The sequence below is a fragment of the Ochlerotatus camptorhynchus genome, unplaced genomic scaffold, assembly GCF_037179485.1.
Source record: "Ochlerotatus camptorhynchus isolate MF236.1 unplaced genomic scaffold, CSIRO-AGI_Acam_v1.1 ptg000357l, whole genome shotgun sequence".
Classification (NCBI taxonomy): Eukaryota; Metazoa; Arthropoda; class Insecta; order Diptera; family Culicidae; genus Ochlerotatus; species Ochlerotatus camptorhynchus.
Genome location: NW_027040845.1, coordinates 2,558,678 through 2,576,394, shown reverse-complemented (window position 1 = coordinate 2,576,394; position 17,717 = coordinate 2,558,678). Strand labels below are relative to the sequence as shown.

General features: G+C 43.4%; 1 pseudogene; it reads right to left on the bottom strand.

The window, feature by feature from the left end:
• Window positions 1–789: 789 nt before the first annotated feature.
• LOC135709331 (heterogeneous nuclear ribonucleoprotein L-like) lies at window positions 790–1,502 on the bottom strand (annotated as a pseudogene).
• Between the last annotated feature and the right edge of the window lie 16,215 nt (window positions 1,503–17,717).

The window sequence follows — 17,717 nt, the reverse complement described above, 5'->3', positions numbered from 1 at the left end:
ACAAGCTTGGGCACACCTGGACACAGTCATTGGCACTGTTTGGCACCCATGGTTACAATATTTCTGATCTTTAAAGTTACTGGCAACACTGATCTTTTTCTGCGCCTGCGCAGTGTGGGATGTGTCAATATTTGTAATTGATGTTGCCACAATATTATCACATTATTTTCGAAACAACCGTGAATCTCCACCTATCATCTATGGATTCTCACAGTCGCGTCCACATTTCATCCCAGACGAAGCACAGCTGACAACGGTATCTTGACCTGACCGAGGTTTCCGGCCATGGCTACACGAACTAGCGATAAAGCTTCCACGGCTGCGGCTGCTTCCAATGCTGCTGCTGCTGGTCCGTTTAAGAGGAGACTGACCAGCAGAAGGGACAGCAGCAGCAGCATTGGAAGCAACGGCACCCGTGTTAGCTGCATCGCTTATTCGTGTAGCCGTGGCCGACGCTAGAAATCTCGGTCCGGTCACGACAAGCGGTGCTTGAGTTTTAATCGGAAAGTCAACAACCAAACAAAAATTATAAGATCCGACTATTCGAACTGCTCCAATACATCCATGGCGGTGGCTGCCACACCAACCATTCCATCGTCCAACATATAATGTTGCAGAACCGTCTTGGCAAAATCCCAAATAGTTCATCAAATTAATTTTACTCTCCTACCTTTTTGCACTTCCAACTAACACAATAAGAAATTATAATTACGAATCATAAAATTAACTACTCAGAAAAAGGAAAATCTTTTCTTTTCTCAGAATAAGAAGCTTCCGCTCTTTCCAAGCTTAAGTGTTTTCGATGTTCTCGATGATCCACGCACCGTTCATCGTCTTGGAGGAGAGGAAGCACAGCTTCATATTGAACGGGAATTTTGTGCCTTTGTGATCGATCTGTGGTTGCACTTCATGATGGCGTTCATCGCCAGGGCTACGCTAGGGAACTCGACCAATCCGGAAGAGGAACTTTCCGATCTCAGCGGGAACATTCGCACTTGCGACGGGTGGCAATCCTTGGTGGTGAATGCAGTCATCAGCAGATCCTCAGACGGCATACGGGTGGGGTATTGAAGAAGTGGAGAATGCGATTTTTGCTGGCCTGGGTCAAGAAAAGGATGCGGTTGTTCTTGAAGGCGCTGTAGTCCTTGAAGCTGATTGAATTGTCCGGCAAGGTGTAGGGGTTGGTGGACTCTGACAAGTAGTTCTGCTTGGAAAATGCAATCTGAATTTTGCTACCATCATTTCTATTCGTTCAATGTTGTTCAAGTGCTGGATGCTGCGTTCGACTGGTTCAACTGCGCTGGCGTCTCCCATCTGGACCATGGCGGTACCCTCTTTGGCTTCAGGAACTTTATCCTGACAACATTTCCGTACAGACAGAACAGATTGAACAGGTTATCGGTGTTGTTATCGAGTCCGTAGACCATCATCACTACGCCATGTTGCTCTGCCGGTGGAATGAAGTTGTCTGGTCCGTTTCGGATCAGCGGTGTGTCCTTCATCAGTACGACGTGTGTTCTGGTGGGTGTTGGTTTCCAGTTTTCCGAAGGATGATACTCGGGCGGTGAAAAATTCGGTGCAAATCCGTTTCATACGCCCCGGCTCCCAGAAGGGCTGCTTGACTAATGATTGACGTTCGTTGTGCGGGGTCGAAGATGGAAGGATCGTGTAGCAACGGAGCTCGTCCGTTGCAGGCATCTTTGGAGACGGCTGCATCCAATGTGTAGTCCCAACTGGAATCCGTGTTGTTTTTGTAAACATTGAAAAACAAAACCAAAAACAAGAGTTGTTAAAATACCGGGTTGCCAAACAAGGCATTATTCACAAGCAAACAAAAGCCAGTTCAATGACTTCTTGGAACTACCGGCACAGCTGCGACACACTGAGGCACACTGTGAAAAATGTTGGCGCAAAATGAGTGTGTAGAGTGACCACTCCTTGGTTGAACGTTTATAATTAATTTTTTGAAAACACACTTTTCATTCATGAACGGAACTGTCATGTTCTTCTTCAACGCATTTGAAGCTACGCACAGGAAACAGTTGCAGACTTATATGTATGTCTAAGTATTAGCATAGATTAGAAAGTGAACGAACCAAACTGATTTTGAACTACGGTTTTGCTGACGATACATGACAGTTACGTTAACAGTTAACTCATGCATTGATGTTGGCATCGAAAGGTCTCAATTAATAACTGCGGAAGTGCATCTAGAACACTAAGTTGAGAGCACGCAATAAGCTTATATGCGATAAGCAATAAGCTTGAAATTCGTAGAAGAAAAACAGTTTCGTTCATGAATGGAAAGTGTGTTTTCAACAAATGAAAAATAATGGTTCAACATTTATTTTTCTTTCGAACTACACTACCGATGATAAGTTTAAGGACATCCCAAAAAACCATGCAAATATGTTTTTTTCAATTTTCGATCTCCAAAGGGAAGGTCCATTAATTATGTCACGCAAATTTGGTCAATTTCCAACATCCCCCCCCCCCTCCCCACACATTTTTTTATATGGACCTTAATTGTTTTTTTAAGGCTCGTCACAGTTTCCAAACCCCCGCCTCCCCCCTAAAAGTGTGACATAATTAATGGACGATCCCTAAGTGCTCTACTATTACTTTTATATCAAAATTTGGCTAACCCAATTCTGAGAAAATCAGTCACGATTCTTCGGAGTAAATTTTGAAAAATATTGTAACTTAGGGTGAACTTTTAGCACACAAAATTTGAAAATTATTTTGAACAATTTGCCTACGAGGAAATTTGTCATTCAATACCTTTCAAATGATCTAAAGAGAACGAAAATTGGACGTAACATGACATAGATATGAACATAACAAATTTGTCATGTTTTTTCGGGGGTGTCCTTAAACTTATGCTCGGGAGTGTATAATAAAAAAAGCATTCTTGCTTATAAGATTGTATCTAAAAAATAAATTAGTTACTCAAATAAGGATATTGTTCAATTAGCAGCTGTCATCTACAACTGAAATTTCATGTACCTGCTAATCTCTCTGATTTCATCGTACCGTTCCGATTCAAATTTCGGACGATTCAAATTTCGGACACTTTCATTTTTAATTAAATATTACATCCAGTTAGAAACAAAGTAATAATGTTAGATGATCGTGGAGGGCACTAGTCAAAAAAATTTAAAATTTACAAGACATGTGGATCATATTCGACCGAGATAATCAACTTTTAAAAGTGTCCGAAATTCGAGTTTAAGTGTCCGAAATTTGAATCGGCACGGTACTTCTAAAGCACAACGTTTTGGCTGTATCACATAGGAACGTATTCTTCACGCCGAAGCATTAATTGTGGGAGGCAATTTTGTTATTTTAAGTTTAAGGCTTTTTTTATTATTTTAGTTCAATACCTAAGTTTGGTCACATTAATTCCATCTTGTTATTGTGTTTTTGTTTATCATGTTGTTTAGATGCTTTCTAAAGCAATTTAAGCATTTTGGTGTTTTGATGTCATTTTGGCCTTATAACATATGTAGTCAATATTAGCGGGTCGCGAGTTAATGAAATTCCACAAAGTGTGTCGCAGTCAACAAAAGTTTGAGAACCGCTGCTGTAAACCAATCAGTATATCTACCAGCCTGCCTACGGTGCAACGTGCTTCATTTTCCCACCTTGGCCCTTATTCATTTGACGGAGGCATGGCGTGGCGATTGATTGAATGCTCCCTCAAGATCCCATTCCGGTCGGGCAAGGAGGAATCGAAGCAAAAAATATCTCATTGGAAAGGAAAACAAAATTCGGTAAACTCTCGCAGCTTAATCCAACTGCTTTACGGAGTTAGGGGGAGAGGGCTCCTTCGTCATGGAAACCGGATAAGTTATAGTTTCAGCGGAGCTTTCGATCTTTTCTTGCTCTGGAGGATGGTTGTGGGCGAAGCCTTTTGTTTATTCAAGAAGCCCCACCCCACCTTTCGTCTGGCTGTTTTGTGTGTTTTCTCATTTACTTCCGCTCCATCGAGATTCCGCATGGTCGTGGTAAACAATCAACCATCGAAAGGCACCGGTGAAAAAGGTACGGGTTAACGTGAGCATTCTCTACATTCTGAGACATTTTTCCCACAGTGCAGACGGGAAGAATCGTAAAACTTCAACCAGGAAAAAATATGCGTGAACAGTCGGGAGCTGACCGACCCGCATTCTGCGGGAGAATTCTTCGGGCAACTTCCAACGATGGTGATAGGAAGCGATGATTGTTTGCCGCAGTGGCAGACGAGCTAAACGAACAAACCTTCGGTTGATTGATTCGAAATGATCGATTTTTCCTCATTCTGCCCAAACCCAGCGGTGGAAGTTGAATTAATCAGCTGAGCCCGATTTGAAACGAACCGAGAAGGATAAATTTGGCGTATCCGCTATTCTTGAATTTTTATTCATTTGTCCATTCGTGGCGGGTGCGAAATTGAACCGTGAATCAGTAAACCAAGACGCAGGTAAAGTAAGCAAATCAGTTTAGGATGAACTTTTCCAATTTGAGTGATTGGCATTGATGGTTCGGTAATTTATGTTAAAGCTGCCCGACTTTAATTCCATTTTACGATCAAAACCGGGACTGAAATCTTAACATAAAACCAAAAACCGCATCCCACATGCAGTGCTGTTCGTCCTTAGCGTTATGGAGGTTTATGTTGATTGCGGTTTATTGTTAAACTATCAAACCGCTTCAACCATCATCATTTTGGTTAGCCGGCAGTTGAAGTGGTGGGTTGATAGCTCAGTGGTCTTTGCTCCGTTTACATCAGAATTTCTGGTGGTCGGCTGCCAGAGGACACCGTAATTTTACACATCGTCAAGCTACATCGTTCGTCTTCTTGTTAGTGGAAATGTGTTGGGAGAAGATTGGAATATTTATTTTTTTTTTTTGCGAACACGATCAAAATATGAAACATGACCGCAGGAATTCCCACAATGTGTGCGAGCAAACCTTTGTTCGTACATGAGCTCAGAGGGTCACATAGAGTTCATCATAGCTCAATGTCCTGATGAACTGCTGCAAAATGTCTGTTAGTTAAGCAAGATACTCGGTTGTGGTTTTGTGAGTGGATCGATGCGACTATCTGCTGTGGTTTTGATATGAATGTACCGGCAGTAGAATTGAGTTGAGGTGCAAATTATTTTTCATCTTCATTGCAATTGTGGTGCTTTAAATTAGCTCTCAACTTAGTTGTTGAGGGTTTTTCGGATTCGTTTTTGTGGATCGCTGGTCGCATTTTGTTAGTTTTGAGCTCCATGCGCGATCATTTGATTTGATTGAATAAGTTTCTGTTGATGTGTTTTTACTCTTCATTTGACCAAAATTCAAATAAATTACATTTCATTTTAACCTTGGTGCTCCAGCTACTACAGTAACTTACCAGTTTTAATTGTTCTGATATATATCTAAGTGTTTTTACATTGTTCCTGCCTTGGCAATACAGTATTTTAAACAGATTTTTTAAACCTGCATGTCAGTTAAATCTAAAAACTAAAACTAAATCTTACCTAAGTATAAATGTAATTGAGGATTGCAACGATTTTTGCCTGAAATTATTAATTATTTTGTTCGACATTTGTTAGAAAGTCTCAACATTCGAGATTCTAGGGAGACAACCTCTAAATCATCTTCAGAGCTTTGTTCTGAATCCTTTGAAGTGTTTTTTTTCTGGTAGTGCAACAACTAGACCATATAGGCACACAAAAAGCATGGCCGGTTTATATATTAGAAATTTATTCTTTAGGCAAAGTTTGGATTTTCTATTTATAAGAGGATACAAATATTTTATATATTTTTTACATTTGGTTTGAATGCCCTCAATGCGATCTTTAAAAGTTAAGGAATTGGACCTCCCTCCATAGTGACTATGGGACTACTAGGTTTCAAAAACGAAGCTCTAGGCTTATGTGGAAATATTATAAGCTGAGTTTTGGAAGCGTTGGAAGAAATCTTCCGTGTTTGTAAATAACAAGAGAAAATATCTAAACTTTTCTGCAGTCTGCTGCAAATAACACGAAGACTTCTTCCTTTAGCGGCGAGCAAAGATTTGTGACAACCCTGAGGTAAATTAGGCAGGTCTGAAGTGAAAATGTTATACAATATAGGCCCAAGAATGCTACCCTGAAGAACTCCTGCTCTAACAGGTAGTCGTTCGGATTTAAAATTACAAGATTCAGTTAAATAATATTGAACTAATTTCATAATATAGAGAGGAAAATTAAACTTTTTTCAATTTAGCAATCAAACCTTCATGTCAAACACTGTCGAATGCTTTTTCTATGTCTAGAAGAGCAACTCCAGTTGAATAACCTTCAGATTTGTTTGAACGAATTAAATTGGTAACTCTTAAGAATTGATGAGTTAGTTGAATGCCCATGACGAAACCCAAACTGCTCATCCGCAAAAATTGAGTTCGTATTGATGTGAAGCATCATTCTATTCAAAATTATTTCTTCAAAAAGTTTACTTATTGAAGAAAACAAACTTATTGGACGGTAGCTAGAAGCGACAGCTGGATTTTTATCCGGCTTCAAAATTGGAACAACTTTTACATTTTTCCATTCATTAGGATAGTATGTAATGATAACATCTGTTAAATAATTTTACCTAGAAAAACTAGGCACTCTCTAGGAGTTTATGATGGGTATTTAAAAAATTCCATCATCACCTGGAGCTTTTATATTTTAAAATATTTTAGATGTAGATCATAATTCGTCCTACTCAGTCCCCCGGTAAGGCCCAAACAGAAATTATGGGAACTCTTGAATCACTGAGGTTTTTCCGAATTTGTGATCAAAATTTGTCCACCTTCTTTGAGCGCTGGGATAGGCTTTTGAAGTTTTTTTTTTCAATTTTTTTTGTGAGTTTCCAAAAGGGTTTGCAACTTGGGTCTAAATTTCGAAACATTAGTTTGAAAAGATTTGTTCAAATCCCGCCGGATAATTTGCATGGCAGGATCACGTTTGCTTTGATATTGCCTCCTACGGACATTTTTCAGACGGATCAAGAGCTGAAAATCTTCTTCTATTATAATTGAATCGAATTTAACCTTGCATTTTGGTATTGAGGCAGCTCTTGCTTCAACTATAGAAGTAGTCAGAGATGCAAGAGCATAGTTAACATCATCTTTGGTTTGCAAAGGAATGTTTGGATCAAAGTTACATTCCATAAATATTCGATATTGCTCCTAATCAGGTTATTGAAAGTAGAGGTGTTGGGAATAGAAATTATTTCTTGGGATATTTCAAAAATTATACGAGAAGGTGATCAAACCCGAAGTCAGTAACCAATTGGCTACAAAGTTGACATGATTCAGTTAAGATCAAATCAATAGTTGAGGAATTTCTTGCTGAAGAAAAACCTGTTGGGCTGTTTGGATATTGAATAGTGTAATAACCTGCAGAAGAATCATCAAGCAGAATATTACCATTGGAATTGCTTTGAGCATTATTACATGAGCGATGTTTTGCCTTAAAATCAACAATAATGAAGAATTTAGACATGGGTAAAATTCTGAAGGTCCCCCTTGAGAAAATTCTTTTGATGACCTACACATTAAAATGACAAGTATGCTGCTATGATGGTAAGTTTTACATATTTGGTTTCGACCAAGGAGATTGGCACAGTGTGCCAAAATCAAGCTTGGACACACCTGAGCACAGTCATTGGCACTGTTTGGTACCCATGGTTACAATTTTTCTGATCTTTAAAGTTACTTGCAACACTGAACTTTTTCTGCGCCTGCACAGTGTGCATGTGTCAAAATTTGTTATTCATGCTCCCACAATATAATCAAATTATTTTCAAAACACAACCGTGAATCTCCACCAAGTCTCGCTATGGATTCTCCTAAATCGAATTGTCAGCGCATATCCTGATGCCTGTCCGAAGAACTAGGTACATCATTTGGCGCCGGACTGCGTACAATCATTCCGACCACCCAGCATGAAGAAATCAGGGCAATCGCTTGCATAGCAACACTCCGTTATTAAAATCGTTACACCTGTGACGACAGTCGCGTCCACATTTCCTCCTAGACGAAGAACAGCTGACAGCGGTATCTTGACCTAACCGAGGTTTACGGCCACGACAACACGAACTAGTGAAGCAGCTCCCACAGCTGCGGCAGCTGCTGCTGGTCCGTCTCCTACAACATTCTTTTGACAAATTTTTGAGGAGCCAGATCAGCAGCAGGAACAACAGGAGTAGCAGCATTGGAAGCAGTCGCAGCAGCGGGAGCTGCATCGCTTATTTGTGTAGCCGTGGTCGACGCTAGAAATCTCGGTCCGGTCACCACCTAAGAGAAGAGGAGACAATACGGGGACGAAAACGAACCGCTTTTCTGTCAAACGCGAACCAGCTCGTGATTGGCCGATTTGAAGTGCGTAAGATAGAGATAGAGACAGATATTGATATAGAGCTTTTTGACGTCTAATCGGCGCGCACTACTGTACCATTTAAAGCGAACGAGTGCGAACACTTCACACTCCTACTTCACGCCTCCTCGAGTCATATGATAACAAAAGACTACCAGCTGAAACATGGACACAGCTGGTTGGCGTAGCCTGGGCAATGCTGCCAGTCCGGCAATAGCAAAGTGAAGAGGTGCGACGCGAACACTGGCGCGGTAACCATAGTACGGTGATAGAGGAAATGCTTCACCAAACCTGAGCGTCTGCTCACCATGGAGGTGCGGGTCAAAACGGCGTCTGTTCTCCATGTTAGGGGCGGCTGATCACCGTCCTAGTGCAAGCGTGAGACTCTAAACAGAGCTGTGCACGATGGTCCCCCGGCGAGACAGGGGGCTGGGGCAGGCCCAACAAGCCGCCCTGGAAAAAAAAACAAAGTTGCAAATACCGAAGAAAGAAATACGGATCGGAACAATCGGCACAGACCTACGCGACGAAATAAGGACTACGATTGGAAACTCGGAACATGGAACTGCAAATCGCTCGGCTTCCCGGGTTGCGATAGGTTAATCTATGACGAACTTCAACCACGCAACTTCGAAGTCGTAGCACCAACAATCAATACGAAACTAACGATTTTAAATTGGCTCACCACTTTAGTAGCCTATTGGTCCCAAGCAAACGATTAACGTACCCTATTGTAGTTGAAATTCTATTACTACACTATGTTTGTTTTGATTCGCTATGAAAGTTTGACAGATAACATCAGGGGTGTGTGGATTCATGCAGAACATGCAGGGGTGAGTGAAATAGCTTGGGACTGCTTGGGACCGTTGTTCTGGTACTGAGTGAGCCAAAAATAATAATGATTTTCTTCGGGACCCAGTGGTCTTAGAGTTACCTCTATGGTAGCACTGCAGGAACTTTGCTGGACGGGACAAAAGGTATGGAAAAGCGGGCATCGAGCGGCTACTTTCTACCAGAGCTGTGGCACCACCAACGAGCTGGGAAGATGCGCCAACGTGTGATTGGTTGGCAGCCGATCAACGCGAGGATGTGCAAGTTGAGGATTAAGGGCCGTTTCTTCAACTACAGCATCATCAACGTGCACTGCCCACACGAAGGGAGACCCGACGACGAGAAAGAAGCGTTCTATGCGCAGCTGGAGCAGGTGTACGACGGCTGTTCGCAACGGGACGTCAAAATCGTCATCGGCGACATGAACGCTCAGGTAGGACGGGAGGCAATGTATAGACCGGCAATCGGGCCAAACAGCCTGCATGCCGTATCGAACGACAACGGCCAACGATGCGTGACCTTTGCAGCCTCCCGGGGTATGGTAGTTCGAAGTACCTTTTTCCCCCGCAAGGATATCCACAAAGCCACCTGGAGATCACCTGACCAACACACAGAAAACCAAATCGATCACGTTCTAATCGACGGGAAATTCTTCTCCGACATTATCAACGTCCGCACGTATCGCAGTGCGAACATAGATTCGGACCACTACCTAGTTGCAGTATGCATGCGCTCAAAACTCTCGACGGTGCATAACACACGTCGAAGTCGAACGCCACTACCCAACATTGAGCAACTACGGGACACCGGAGTTGCCCAGGACTACGCGCAGCAGCTGGAAGTCGAGCACCTCAACGGTGAAGCAGCAGAAAACGAAGGTGGCACGGCAACAGACCTTGGAGCACGCGCAGAAGACGACAGGCTACCGGCCCCCGATCTTCAAGAAGTTGAGGAGGAGATCGGTCGGCTGAAGAACAACAAAGCAACTGGTGTAGATCAACTACCAAGTGAGCTATTGAAATACGGTGGTGAAGCACTGGCTAGAGCGCTGCACTGGGTAATTGCCAAGATTTGGGAGGAGGAGATATTACCGGAGGAGTGGATGGAAGGTGTCGTATGCCCAATCTACAAAAAGGGCGACAAGTTGGATTGCTGCAACTACCGCGCGATCACACTGCTGAGCGCCGCCTACAAGGTACTCTCCCAAATTCTATGCCGCCGCCTGTCACCACTTGCAAGAGAGCTCGTGGGGCAATACCAGGTGGGATTCATGGGTGCCCGCGCTACCACGGACCAAATTTTCGCGATTCGGCAGGTTCTGCAGAAATTCCGCGAATACAACGTGCCCACACATCATTTGTTCATCGATTTCAAATCCGCATACGACACAATCGATCGAGATCAGCTATGGCAGATTATGCACGAGTACGGATTTCCGGATAAACTGACGCGATTGGTCAAGGCGACGATGGATCGAGTGATGTGCGTTGTTCGAGTATCGGGGACACTCTCGAGTCCCTTTGAATCTCGAAGGGGGTTACGACAGGGTGATGGACTTTCGTGTCTGCAGTTCAACATCGCGTTAGAAGGTGTGATCAGAAGAGCTGGGATAGACACGAGTGGCACGATATTCAGGAAGTCCATCCAGCTCCTTGGTTTCGCCGATGACATTGACATTATGGCACGGAACTTTGAGATGATGGCGGAAACGTACATCAGACTGAAGGCTGAAGCTAGACGGATTGGACTTGCCATCAACGCATCAAAGACAAAATACATGAAAGCAAGAGGTTCTAGGGAAGACAATGTTAGCCTCCCACCCCGAGTTCAGATTGACGGTGACGAAATCGAGGTGGTCGATGAGTTCGTGTATTTGGGCTCACTGGTGACCGTCGAAAATGATACCAGCAGAGAAATTCAAAGACGCATTATGGCAGGGAATCGTGCCTACTTTGGACTCCGGAGGACGCTCCGGTCGAATAAAATTCGCCGCCGCACGAAGTTGAATGTCTACAAGACGCTGATTAGACCGGTGGTCCTTTACGGCCACGAGACCTGGACTATGCTCGTGGAGGACCAACGCGCCCTTGGTGTTTTCGAACGGAAGGTGTTGCGTACCATCTACGGTGGAGTGCAGATGGATGACAGAACGTGGAGGAGGCGAATGAACCACGAATTGCACCAGCTGCTGTGAGAACCATCCATCGTCCACATTGCAAAAATTGGGCGACTACGGTGGGCTGGGCACGTCGTAAGAATGCCGCATGACGACCCAGTGAAAATGGTTCTAGAAAGCGACCCAACAGGAACAAGAAGAAGAGGCGCGCAGCGGGCAAGGTGGATCGACCAAGTAGAAGGTGACCTGCGGACCCTTCGCAGACTACGAGGCTGGCGAACTGTGGCCATGGAGCGAGTAGAGTGGAGACGACTTCTTCGGACAGCAGAGGACAACAAGGCCTTAGCCTGATTGGTAAGGTAAGTAAGAGTGCGAACAAGAGGGAAACAGATTAGTGGGAAAACAAACCGTCCATTCATCCATGTGTGTTAGATAGAGAAAGATGATTAAACGTCAAAAAGGTCTATAGATAGAGATAGGGATAAAAGAGTAAGAAGCCAGTTGTCCCCTCTTCCTCTTAAGTGGACCGTACACGATTGCTTTTATTGACAATAATCATATTGTCAATACATTATATATTGACGTCAATACATCGAGATTGACAATATTTATGAATTCACATCATCAATATTATTGTCAATAATTCCCCTTCGCGTCAATATATTGATGCGTGTGGGGTTTGCTTTAGGTCACGACAAAGCGGTGCTTGAGTTTTAATCGGAAAGTCAACAACCAAACAAAAACTATACAATCCGACCATTCGAACTGCTCTAATACATCCATGGCGGTGGCTGCTACACCAACCATTCCATCATCGAGCATATAATGTTACAGGACCGTCTTGGCAAAATCTCAAATAGTTCAACAAATTAGTTTTACTCTCGTGCCTTTTTGCACTTCTTATTGGTAGTACGGCCACTTGTGGTGCACATAATCAATTCCCTAGCGTTTGACGTTTACACACTACAACCATCTGTTGAGTGTATTGCCCATCATAGTGTATACGACAGATGTCTGTGATATAGCATTGAGGTAACGTTAGGATAAAATCAAAATATTGAGGAATATAACGCATCACTTTCAGAAATAGTTAACTTCGCAACCAATGAACCATTATGACGGCCATATGAGCAGTGATGGCATAATCCTCACTCAAATGATTTTGTTTCGCTCTCAAGGGCTCCCAATATCACGCATGATATTGGAATAAATATCACGCATGATATTGTTTTTACAAGCTCCTTTGATATTGCGAGACTATTCAGAACATGTAAAATTGCAGCCACGAGTTGACTTACCACAAAAATGATTCCTTTGCACATCGTTTTCTTAGAAAGAGAAAGCATAGTTTGCTCCCTTTCTTTACGCTTCACAGATGGCAGACACGAAGTTACTGCTGCCAGCAGTGATGGAAGTTTCGTTTCGTGTTCGGATGCACAGCAAAAATCTTGAAGCTCAAACTCGACACAGTTTGGTGAGAATTGTAGCCGGGGAGTTTTGTTAGCATGCTATCATAGCAACCGTATCACAGCTTGTAATATCATCGGCTGTTGTTTGCGTGTTGAGTTTTTGATCTACGATACTCAAATGAGATTATGCACATTGGTGAGATTAGATCTTTTGATATTTTCACAACACTGCATATGAGTACCCAAGTAACCATAAAGTCGCAATATAGCTTGTATATTCTTACTTTGCTTGAGTATGGTTAGTTGGGGAATCTGATGAAACTGTCACTTCTTGAAACTGATCCCTTTCGTATTTCTTTCATTCTCCTTTCGCACACGGAGCGCTCGATGGACCAGCGACCAGCGACAAAATTAAACTAAATACATGCCAGGGCTGAAAAGAATATTTTCGAACCTGGAAGTGTGTATGTATCACCAATATTCATTTGATAACGGTGATGCATACATGCGGGGCTTATTGTGAGTGAAAGTAACCTCGGAATGGGCGTGACTCTCCAGACATTCTAAAATGGGTTGCTGGATCTGCAATAGAGCTATCACCTTCTAACTCCCGGACTAAAGCTGTCTACAATGATCATAAATGCGACATTGTAGAGAGAGTTCTTCCATAGTAACACCAACCGGTGAACACTCGTGTTTATTTCAGTTACCGTGGGGACGTAATTTGTGATTAGCCCCGGTCCCTTTCAAGTTGTATCATTATTTATGTACGGCCCTTAAATTTGAAATGACGTTTCACATTCATTTAATGATGGCCGATTTTCATTCGAATAATTGATTAATCGATTAAAGAACCGAAAAGTAAAATATTTGTAATCGGTTATATCATGCCGATATAAGCATTAACTTCTCCAGAGGATCATCACCTATCGTTTCAAACATGTGCTGCACTCTCATTGGTGGAAAAATTTCAGCACAGTGAACAAAAAAAATCGATTGGTTGTTAATCGAGTAATTAAAAAATGGGACATCTCTGATTTTGGTGTGTTTGTTTTGATAAAAAAGAGCGAAAAATTTCATCTCTACCGAGGGGGCAGCAAAACCACATAATGACCTTGAATACGGGGGGTATTCATTGGATGAAAGGGACCGTGAAAGAGGACACTAAAATAGAAAGTTTTTCTTCCGACAGTTTCATCTTAGTATTCATATTTGGTAACACTGCCGGCCAGTGGGGGGGGGGGGGGGGTTAGAGGGAGTACACACACATTATTTTCAAAAGTTGTATTCCTCAGGGCAGACAATCGCTTTTTAATTTGTTTTTGCAAATCCCGCCAGATAGCTTTCAAGGCAGGATCCCATGTTCTTTGATATTGCCTCGTACGGACACTTTTTAGACGAATCAAGAGCTGAAGATCATCCTCTATTATAATAGAATCGAATTTAACCTCGCATTTTGGTACTGAGGCACCTCTTGCTTCAACTATAGAAGTAGTCACAGATTCAAGAGCATTATTAATTTTACCTTTGGTTTGCAAAGAAAGGTTTGGATCAAAGCTATATTCCATAAACGTTCGATATTGCTTCTATGGTAATTGAAAGTAAAGCTGTTGGGATTAGAAATAATTTCTTGTGATGTTTCGAAAGTTACTGGAAGGTGATCAGAACCGAAGCATGGGTAACCAATTGACTACAAAGTTGACATGAACCAGTAAAGACCAAATCAATAGTTGAGGGATTTCTTGCTGAAGAAAAGCATGTTGGACTGTTTGGATATTGAATAGTGTAATAACCTGCAGAACAATCATCAAACAGAATATTACCATTGGAATTGCTTTGAGCATTATTCCATGAGCGGTGTTTTGCATTAAAATCACCAATAATAAAGAATTTAGACCTATGACGGGTAAGTTTCTGAAGGTCACCCTTGAAAAATTTCTTTTGCTGGCTTACGCATTGGGAAGGCAAATTGGCAGCTATAAACGTAAGTTTTCCAAATTTTGTTTCAACAGAAACTCCAAAAGTTTCAAAAACTTTGGTTTCAAATGAAGAAAGAATTTTATGTTTAATTCGTCCATGAACAATGATGGCAACGCCACCACAGGCTCCATCTAGACAATCTTTTCTATAAATGAAATAATTTGCGTCCCTCTTAACCTTGGGCATTCCATCATTCTTTGCTCGACTGTTGAGCTGTTCAGTCCGTATTTTCGCTCGAGTTCTCGATTCGATTTTGTTTCGTTTTGTGCTGTTGCGTTGCGCCGTTTACTTGAACTTGCAAACACGAAACAAATGGTGCGTCAACGTGCCAATGAGTCAGCAGCGGGCCCTTCAAAGAATGACGCCGAAAAACGAGTACTGCAAGCCAACCAGTATGCAGTACTCCCGGAAGAAAATGGCGATGGTGACGCCGCTCCAATTGCAAGAAAAGAGCGAATTCCCCCGCTTTTCACGCCGGTGAAGGATTTTGCCAAGCTAGGTACCGAACTGGCAAAACACAAGCTGCTGCCTCGCTTTAAGCTTTGCAGCATCGGTACCAAAATCATGTGCTCCAGCCTGGAGGAGTACAAACAAATAGGATGTTTCCTGAAGGAAAACAACGTGGACTTCTTCACGCATGATCTGCCATCGAGCAAGCCACTGAAGGCGGTTTTGCGTGGATTACCGTCGTTCGAGAAGGCTGCGGTGAAGTGTAAGCTGGAGCGGCTTGGGCTCCAACCTGAGGCCGTGTTCCAGATGAACCGTCGTTCCATCAACAATACAATGCTTCCGTGACCAGTTGTTCCTGGTGCACTTCACGAAGGGATCCACCAGTCTTGCGGCTCTGAGATCCAAAATCCGGGACCTGTTTCAGGTCATCATCAGTTGGGAGCATTACAAACCCCAACATCGTGATGTTACGCAGTGTACGAACTGCCTCTCCTATGGCCATGGCACCAAAAACTGCCATATGAAGACAAACTGCGGCAAGTGTGCTGGAACTCACTCAACTGCGTCCTGTGAGCAAGTTGATGACATCGAGCCAACGTGTGTCAACTGCGGTGGAAACCATCAAGCCTCCAATCGCGGATGTCCCAAGCGAGTGGAGTTCATTAATATCCGTCGGAAGGCTACAATCAACAACCAGGTCGGTCGCCTCCGTAATCATCGTTCGCCTCCTGTACTCACGGAAGTCCAGTACCCAGATCTCCAGCCCCGCCGACATGTTCCGAACCTAGCCCCGCTTCCGCTCAACAACCAACAAGCCGCCAACCCTGCGGGTATCCAAATGGTTCCCAACAGTCGGACAGTTCAACATCGTCTCGCTGCTGCTGCGGCCCAGCCAATTCCAGGTTCATCCACCGCCCCTGGTTTATCATACGCTGCTGCTGTTTCAGGTGAACCTGTCGACGATTCTCCGTTCACCTCGGAGGAACTTGTGACGCTCGTGGCCGAGGTCATCATCATCATGCGCACCTGCAAGACTCGATCTGAACAGCTACATGCTGCCCTGTGACTTGTCACTAAGTATGGACCGTGAAGCCATCAAGATCGTTAATTGGAATGCTTGCTCCTTGAAGAGCAAAAACATCGAGTTTGTTGACTTTCTCAACGCACGGCACATCGACATAGCCGTCATCACCGAGACTCACTTGAAGCCCGAGCTGAACGTCTTCCTTCCCGACTTTCGGCTCGTAAGGCTTGACCGCACCAGCTCCGGGGGAGGGGGAGTGGCCTTCACTGCAAGGCGGAACATCAGCTGCCGGCTACTACCAAGCCTCGAGCTGAAAATTATCGAAGCCATCGGAATTGAGGTGAGCACATCACTTGGTCCAATCACCATCATCGCGGTCTACTGCCCCAAGCAAACCAACATTAGGGACGGCTCGGCCCCAGACCTCCGAAGAGACATCATCAAGCTAACACGACGGCGGCGAAATTTCGTCATCGCTGTCGACCTGAACGCCAAGCATCAAGCCTGGGGCAATAGTCGGCGAAATCAGAACGGCACAATATTATACAACGATTTGCAGCAAGCCCACTACAACATTCTGTGTCCGGACACTCCCACCCGGTTGAGTCGATCCGGAGCTCATGCCACCATCGACATCTTCATCAGCAACATTGGCGATAACATCTCCCAACCTATCGCCTCTCAGTTCCTGACTATCCGGTGGTGGCCGAAGTAGGTTCCTCGGCCAATAGGTTTCAAGTTTCCCGGCGAAATTACCATCGTGTCAAATGGCAGCAGTATCAGCGCTGTGTGGACACAGCAATCTATTACGACGTCCTACCGGAGTCGTACGAAGAAGTCTGCAAGCCATCGAAGAGGCGATATCCCGTGCCAGGGACACGTACCAGCATCCAGACAAGTGAGTCATACTCTCAAACCAAAACAATCCCACAAAGGGTATCCTGTAAATTAGCGCTAAACGCAATCATCACATTAGAATAACCAATTAACTAGAACAAAGATGAAGAGCCAAAGGCTAACCAATTGAAATGTTAAATCAAATGTTGAAACATAAAAACCCAGAAAATAAACATAAATTTTACTACTACCCTCTTAACCTTATGGTCAGGTTTAAGGAACGTTTCAGTTAAAACGGTAATATGCACGTTATGAACTCTCAAAAAATTAAATCCAATTATCATCATCGTCAACCAATGATCAGCTGAGCATACACGGGTTTTGTGGACGGTAATGTTGTTGAATTATGGACGAAGATTTTCCTCGTCAAACATCTTTGGTTGACAATCGTGGAATGCACACAAAACAAAAAAGGTTGCTATGTCACCGTGCATTGAGTATTGAGTAACTCCAGTTACTCAACATTTACTCCAATATTACGCAATATTGCCCCTAATGAACAATTATGTGAAGTTTCATAAAATTCGGAGCGGCAAAAATAAAATCGATTTGACTGTTGGCGTGGAACTGCTCTAGGACTTTTGCCTTGCTACTTTCCCATCCTGAACCACTATGCCACTGGTGCGATGCAC